The sequence below is a fragment of the Maniola jurtina genome, chromosome 21, assembly GCF_905333055.1.
Source record: "Maniola jurtina chromosome 21, ilManJurt1.1, whole genome shotgun sequence".
Taxonomy (NCBI): domain Eukaryota; kingdom Metazoa; phylum Arthropoda; class Insecta; order Lepidoptera; family Nymphalidae; genus Maniola; species Maniola jurtina.
The window spans coordinates 6367094-6375337 of NC_060049.1; positions in this window are offsets into that span (position 1 = coordinate 6367094).

Here is an 8244-nt window from a genome sequence, read left to right on the forward strand (position 1 = left end):
ATGTAATATAAGCTATTCATAGCTTATTAAATATAATCTGACATCCATGTATACTTGCAGATGTAATGTTACTGTACGATCTAATACTATCAGGTTTATACCATTCACCAAGATCAACGGTATTTATCGAAGTGAGGCCTGAATTCTTCCTACGCTGATGTCGGTCGCGTACGTCAGTCGCGATGCTAGCTGTCAGCATTATCAGCATCGCAGTGTGGTGCTTGTATAGCATACAATGTATATTCGTGCGGGACCGACATCAGCGTAGGTGGAATTCGGACCTAATAGTCACCTATTAATTGTACGTGGTAAATTATTCTATGACAATAACATGTTTAAATTACTTATTTAAGGTTTTTAAAGTTACATATCGCTCCAAAAAAGATAAGTTGCCTTTTTATCCTTACGCTTTTCGATTTTGGCTTATGGTATAAATCGTGTTATGGTGGAAGCATACTTTTAACACGCGACTCTATAAAACCAAGACCGAAAACGGTGGCGTGTGAAGTTAAGGAAAGATTTCTTTTTCTATTGTCCTGACATTAGCTAAAAGCTAACGACAGCAGACATTAGCTAAAAAGATAAAGGTGGATTTTCGAGCTGAGCATTTGAGTCATTAGTGTTGCCACGTCTATGACGCCGCGACAGAGTGTCACAGCTGGTGCATTATTTTTCCCCTCATAGAGTAATTTCACAAGGCATGCCATTCTAAGTGGGATATCGCAAACTTCCCAACTCTTCTATCAAGAATGTCTTGATAGAAAAACTTAAATTCAAATTTAATTTGGTTTTTTGCAATTTGTAAATTAATACGACAAAGTAGGCTTATGGCATTCTAATTCCGACAATGGCAGTATCATTTTCAGAGGATTACATAAAAATCTTTACCTGAAAGTGTTCAGTTTAAGAAATTAGTCAAAATAATGAGTTTGGCATGAGTTACTTACAAATTAGTCGATACTATAACTAATTTCTTAAACTGGACCCTTTCAAGTAGGTACAGATTTTTATATAAACCTGTGAGGATGATACCTACTGCCATTGGCGCAATTAAAGTGCCATAAGCCTACTTTGTATTAGTTTACAAATTGCGCAAAACCAAATTAAATTTGAATTTCGCGGGCAGACCCGTGTCATGCACGAAAATGAATTATTTGCCTTACACGCGTTGGGTACTGAAACCCATTAAGCAGCGTCACGTGTTAGAAGAATGGTTCCACCTTTATTATTCATAATAATTATTGTACGATTGGAAATGTATTAAATTCTCCAATGAGCTGGTCTCGCAGGTGTAATCCATTTTATAAATCATACATAATATTATAAGGGTCCATATTATTTTCAACGTCACGTCCGGTAATATTCTGTGTGTTTTGGTTTATCCAAAAAAAAATTATTCCGAGAGTCCGTGAGGAATTTTTAGGAGGTGCTTGATAAATACTGAAAGTTTATACCTAGGTGATTCTTCTGTGTATTTTAAGTATTGTAAACTAGATCTGCCAGTAGAGATTGGTGGATGATTGAAATTATTGGTGGAACTTGCCGGAAAGCCTACCATTTTTACGTTGCATAATAATATATGATGGTTCAAAGGTCAGGTGATATGAGTTTTAATGTTTTCTGGTACATTCCTGACCTATTAACTCCCAGCAGGCTAATATAATATGTTGGATATCCAATAAGAGGCTTGTTAATATGGTACATATCTATTTACTTTTTTAGTAAAATTTTAAATGTCAAAAGAAATTCGCAAACTAACATTCCTTCAGTTGAGGAGTTTGCTGTACTCAGGGAAAGTAGACCGGGTCATAATACTAAAGCTGAGGTCTATAGTGCGCACTTTGATTTTGCTCAGATTAAAACGAGATTGAGTTATGTTTCTACTATAGATCTGTCTCGTTTTAGCCTTAACTAAAGTCAAAGTAAAGGCTGAAATCTATGAAGCGTGCCTCCATAGATTTCAGCCTGTATATCAGCTGTTATCAAGCACCTCCTTAAAACTTCCCACCCGCTCTCGGGCTCTTTGGACCATTTAGTAAGGTTAGGAATCGTAGTCAAGTTAGCGGCGTAGATCATTTCCCAGCATACTTATATACTTGAGAGTACAAAATACTCAATACGTTTAGTACCTATTTAAGAGTGCGTTTCAGGAAACGCCCTATAGAAGTATAGACGGCATTCTCATTTTCGATCTAAAATAAAATAAAAAGTGTATTTGCGCAATTTTATATTTATTTTTATAATTTAACTAAATTATTATCGATGTAAGCGAAGAAAACGAATTATATATTTCTTTTTTCAATAACTTTTTAGATAGTTAAATTATCTTATAGATAAGTTATAAACAGAGCGTAACCATTTTGGTAGGAACATACTTGCAACACCCCACCCTAAGCCACGCCACGCCACGCTACTCGTGTCAAATCGTAACATTTTGTATCATCAGAAAAACCTAGTACTAATACCTAACACTACAACCGGATCAGGACGTTGGGTGTTTATAGTGATTCTAGGTCATAGTAAATTATACGATTTGATTAGGGTAAAGACAGACTGGTCCCACATAAGAAGAGTATGCGATACAACGTTCGGGTGTAAGCACACATTTGACCTCCATAATTATTACCTATGTGATGTGCCAGATAATATCTACTTTTTCCATGGATTTTGACTAAACCCTTTTCTTCTCTTTAGATCCTTGGGGACCCCCCAAAGATCTAAAAAAAGCGAAGAAACACGGTCCAAACATTCCCTTTACCTTCTCAATCTGCTCAACGTCAGACTGCTATTGGCGTTGAGCAGGATTGCTTTTCGTACGATAGCATGTTTTAATCCACAATATACAGGGTGTTTGGTAATTAGTATATAATGACGACACGTACCCATGCTACTTTGATCTGATAAATACAATGCTGAAGTATAATGACGAAATAAAATTATAAAAAATTCCATACAAAATTAAAAAAAAAAAATCATGTCAAGTATTCATGACCCTAACGTGCCCTAACTCACTGAGATCGTTGGCCATCTTTAGATAGGCCGAGGCCAACGATCTCAGTGAGTTAGGGCACGTTAGGTTCATGAAAACTTTGACTAATTTAAAAAAAAAATTGTACTTATGGAATTTTTTATAATTTTATTTCGTCATTATACTTCAGCATTGTATTTATCAGATCAAAGTAGCATGGGTACGTGTCGTCATTATATACTAATTACCAAACGCCCTGTATAGGTACGTACATATAATGTTTTCTTATAAAATCAAGTGTCAAGATGCGATGTTGTTATGGCGTACTAAACGTTGCGTACGTGGTTAGTCTGTCATTGTCTTTAGACATAACGCGCGTCGCGTGGCGAAGTTTCGAGTGGTATGTTTCAAGTATGCATCCAGCCATATTGTACAGCGTAACATCTCAAAAAAAAATATTCGAAGATTGGAAATGTATTCATTATTGTAAATAATTGCTATATAAGTATATAACGCTATTAGAAATAAAATAAATTATAATGTTATCAAAAACAGTGAGATTAAAATTAAAGTTAGTATAGTACAATAACACTACTCTGCACATTTAATTATGAACTTTTGTTAATATGTTATTTTATTCAGAAAGAATTATAATCTTCTTCCAAGCATGCAAAATAATGAAATGAAATGAACATAATATACTAGTACGCTGGAATTACCGTACAAAATGACAGTTATTTTTTGTGCCGATTCGAAGATACCGAGAGTTAAAATTGACACTTTGTGTCAAATGCTCTTAGTATTTACACTATGCTGTTAGTTTTCTCATCAGTAACATTAAGTTTCGAGTAGGTACGCTCACAAAATGACGAAAATCAAGTTGCTTCAAAAACAGGTCGACAATCGCAATTCCAGCGTTCTTGTATTGATATTATATATATTATTTGATATTATATATTATGTATTGTTTATTAAATTTATTATTTGTTATCAATACATTATTGTAAGAGATCAATGAAAAAATTAGGGTGGGTAGAGAAGAGGCAATGTATAGTTAACATTTGTTTTGAAAATGACAAAAGAATATTACATAAGTACCTAAGTATTTCTTTCTAAATGATATTTTCCTCCTCAACATAAACGCACAGAACTCAGAAAAGTTAGAGGTGCGTGCCAGGGATCGTACCTTGGACCCTCCGACCGGAAGGCCGGCTAACCACGAGGCTATCACAACTATCAAATAAACAGTAAAAATTATAAAATAATTGCAAAACTTTTTGATTTAAATTTAAGGAATGCCACCATATTTTTTTTTTAAAGCCATATTATTTTGGTATACCAACACAACAAAAGTGATTGATTAAATGTGCAGAATCGCATTAGGTTTACATGCAACTAGTAAATAATACTGATACTGTAGTATATAGGACGAAATTATGTAAAACAAATGCACAACATATACATACAATTACCTTTAAGTTGGCATTGTAATCAAATTTATGTTTAAAATTTAAACAATTCGGCGCTAGTGGATAAGGGTAGAAGCACATTGCCAACCAACCGCCCTAAACTACGCCACGCCACTTATTTTTTAGTCAAATCAAATCGTGGTAATAAATACACAACCAATATCCGAGCAAAATGTGATTTCGGGCGTTGGTTTTTAAAAAAAAACTATAATTTGACATGACACAACACACGCCACGTGGCGTGGTGTGAACTGGGTTAACGTGTTGTCAAAATCTTTGATTTATTTCTTTTTTGATATAAGAAGAGATAAGTAGATACTATTTTGGTTTAACATGATTAAAATTAAACATTTTATTATGTTCTAAAGTGTTGAATAAAATGGTGGCCGTAATTAATTTTAATTTATAAAAAAATATTTAAAATACACGAAAAACTAGTGAAATCGTGCCGTTAATGTTTTAAATTATAGTTATTCAATAAAAGATTTACAATTACAAAAATTTGATCATGAAACATTATCTTCAACTATTCATTCTCTAGTGATCCAATCATCGATGATTTTGAAAGCTTTAAAATGTGTAATATTATAAGAATTGGCATAATATGAGATTTTTTTGTAATTCAAAATTTTAGACGGGGTACGTATTCACTTTTCTGATTTATGTTCCAATTTTAAATCTGAACTGAGATGAAAAATATTGTATTTAAAAATAAGTCATACCCAATGCTTCCTACCTAATGTATATTTTTTTTATAAATCACGCATATCATGCTAATTAAAAATAATATTATTGTAACCATTATTATGTACTCAAAATCAAAAAAAATGTAAAATATAATTTTTTTATGCAAATGCAAAATTTACGTACTAATGTCTATTAGCTAACCGACTTCAAAAAAAGGAGGTCCTCAATTCGTCGGAATCTTTTATTTGAGTTACTTTTAATTACAAACGAATTTTCACCAATATCCACCGATTAATATCTTAATCACAGGTTAATAGGCCCCCCCCGCGCGAACACATCTACTTTGGAAGTTTAGGTAAAAAAATCGAGATAACTTTTCGGAGTAAAGTAAGAGATAAATCCTTAATTTACGAAACTTAAGAGGTTCTTACGAACGAACAATGAAACCTTGGTACACGTGAAAAATTTAGAAAAAGCTAATTATTTTGCACCGTTATAAGCTTGTAAGATGTTAATAAAGGTTTGGATAATTAAACCGGAAACGTCTGGATAATAAAAGTCGTCCAAATTCGATGTGTGAGCGCGAATTGTAAACGATTAAAACTATAAATTGCACGTAGAAAAAATTAAATAGATTTTATTATACCTTATAATCTCCAAGTGACCAAAATAAGGCCGTAATTATTTATTAATCAAAACGTATTTTCTTTTCAATTAATTTGTTAAGTACATTTTTTCTCATATCTACATAAACAACTAATTAGTAACTAAATCAATAATAATAATTCTAGTAAGTTCCATGTTGGATATCCTTTGCAAAAATGTCCACAATCGGTTGAAAGTTGAAACAAAATAAATATTTCGACAAATGCAGAAAAAGTTCGCTAAACACTTTTTTTTTAATATTTTTTTAAACACTTAAATATAAAAAAATGTAATGGAAGTAGGTCTGTAGCACCCCATTTTACTCGACGCCACGCCACGCAAATCAAAACGTGGATTTTTATAGTAGCAGAATCAAATCTATGAACACCCGACACATTAACAAGTTGGATGTTCGTACTCCGTAATTAGTGTATTTCGAATCATAGAAAACCTACAACTTATTTGATTTAGTACGCGTGGCGAAGAGTGGGGTGGGGTGTTGAAGGTATTATTGCAATTGGCGTGGCGTGGAGTGGGTAGTTGCAAGTGGCGTGGCGTGAAGTGGGTTATTTCAGCTTCATAGCTTTGTAACAAGTCGGCTCTTTTCCAATGCGCATAATATAAACTGCTACCGATTTTTCTTAAATATCCAAACAATTTAATTTAGAAATCCGATAAAATATTTGTACTATGAATATGAGAAAAAGAGTACTAAGTATATCTATACTTTTGTGCTTACACAATTAATTTCTTTCCGCCTTAAAAAATATTAAAAAATTAAATTTTAAATGCTGCCTAAAACTCTGTTAACAATATGAAAGTTTCTATATTTTGTACATATTTAACTACATAATATGTATGATACAATAAATATTGGATTGCTTAAACCTTTCATATTGGCTTGTCTGTGATATATAATTAAAATAAATACATAGCAGCTATATCTATTATTCGAATTAAAAAATACTTTTTCCATGAAAATGTGATAATTTTTACTTTGTTTTAACAGACAAAGCTAGATACATATTTATAACACATGGCGTATGTTAAGTCGTTTGTTAGGTAAGTAGGCTCAATGCAAATTAGCGAAGTCGAATAGAAGCAATGTAATTTTTCTTAAATATCGTGCATGTTGACGCAAGCATTTGTGCATCTTTTTTTAATTTTTCTTCACACTTTGTTTATTTCACTGAGGAGATGAAAGTTCAGTATACACACATTAGTACATTTTCGAAATGATGTGTCGTTTTAATTGGATGGATTAACACATAGGCTACTTTTTATCCCGGAAAATCAAATAGTTTCCGCGGGATTTTGAAAAATATAAATCCACGCAGACGAAGTCGCGGGCATCAGCTAGTATTTTTAATATATTTTCAACTGATCAAATGGTAGGGAAAATTTTCAATGAATTTTGTTCTGCAAAATTCATTGAAAATTTAATTGGAATTTTAATTGGAATTTAATTAAAAAGATATTGAATCAAATATATTTCTAGCTGACTTTACAACGTGGCGGTAACATTTTCTGTTTGTTAGTTCAGACGCATTATACCTACACGATTTGACTCAACGGGTGTCGCGTGGCGATCGGGTCGAATGGCATGTTGTAAATGTGTTTCTAGCTTAAAAATATGATTTATAGCTACAGATTTGAGTTTTTAAACTTAGGGCTGATTTTTCAATCGCCGAATACATATCTGATGAATAAATTTAACATTTTAGTAGATTTCCAATACAAAAACAGTAAAAATGGCAATTTTATTGCTCAGTTACAACATATTTGGCGATTGAAAAATCGGCACTTACTGGCGAATATTTTCATACTTTTAGCGCTTATCCATCGCACAGATAAATAAAATAAAATCAAAACTATTGTAAAACTATGCATTTTTCCAGTGTTACCAAATCCGTTTATGTTTTTACGTAATAGTAACTGTTCGCTTAAATACCAAACGAAATGTAACGATACTTATACAGTAATAACTTGTAAGCTTATAAAGTATTGTACCTATATATTATATTAGGTCACAACCTTCACAATAAAATGAAGACTTAAATACCGAATTTGTTTGATTTTCTTTATTTACGCCCGAAATTAATTAATCAATTGAAGCCTCAATAGCTCAACGGTTACAGGAGCGGACTGAAATCCGAAAGGTCGGCGGTTCAAACCCCACCCGTTGCACTATTGTCTTACCTACTCCTAGCACAAGCTTTACGCTTAGTTGGAGGGGAAAGGGGAATATTACGGAGAAGTGTTAGTGGTACCTTATCAGTAATCACCAGTACTATCACCTGTCGTCGTTTTTGCTAACATTCTGGTTACAACCTGTATATATTCCTATCTCTTTCATAATGCTTCCTGCGGCAAAGGACAGCATTCGATTCAAGACCTATCAATTTAGTCAAGAGATTGTGTAAAACTTCTGTGCAATAAAAATAATCTGAACATAGGTCAATAAATGAAAGATGG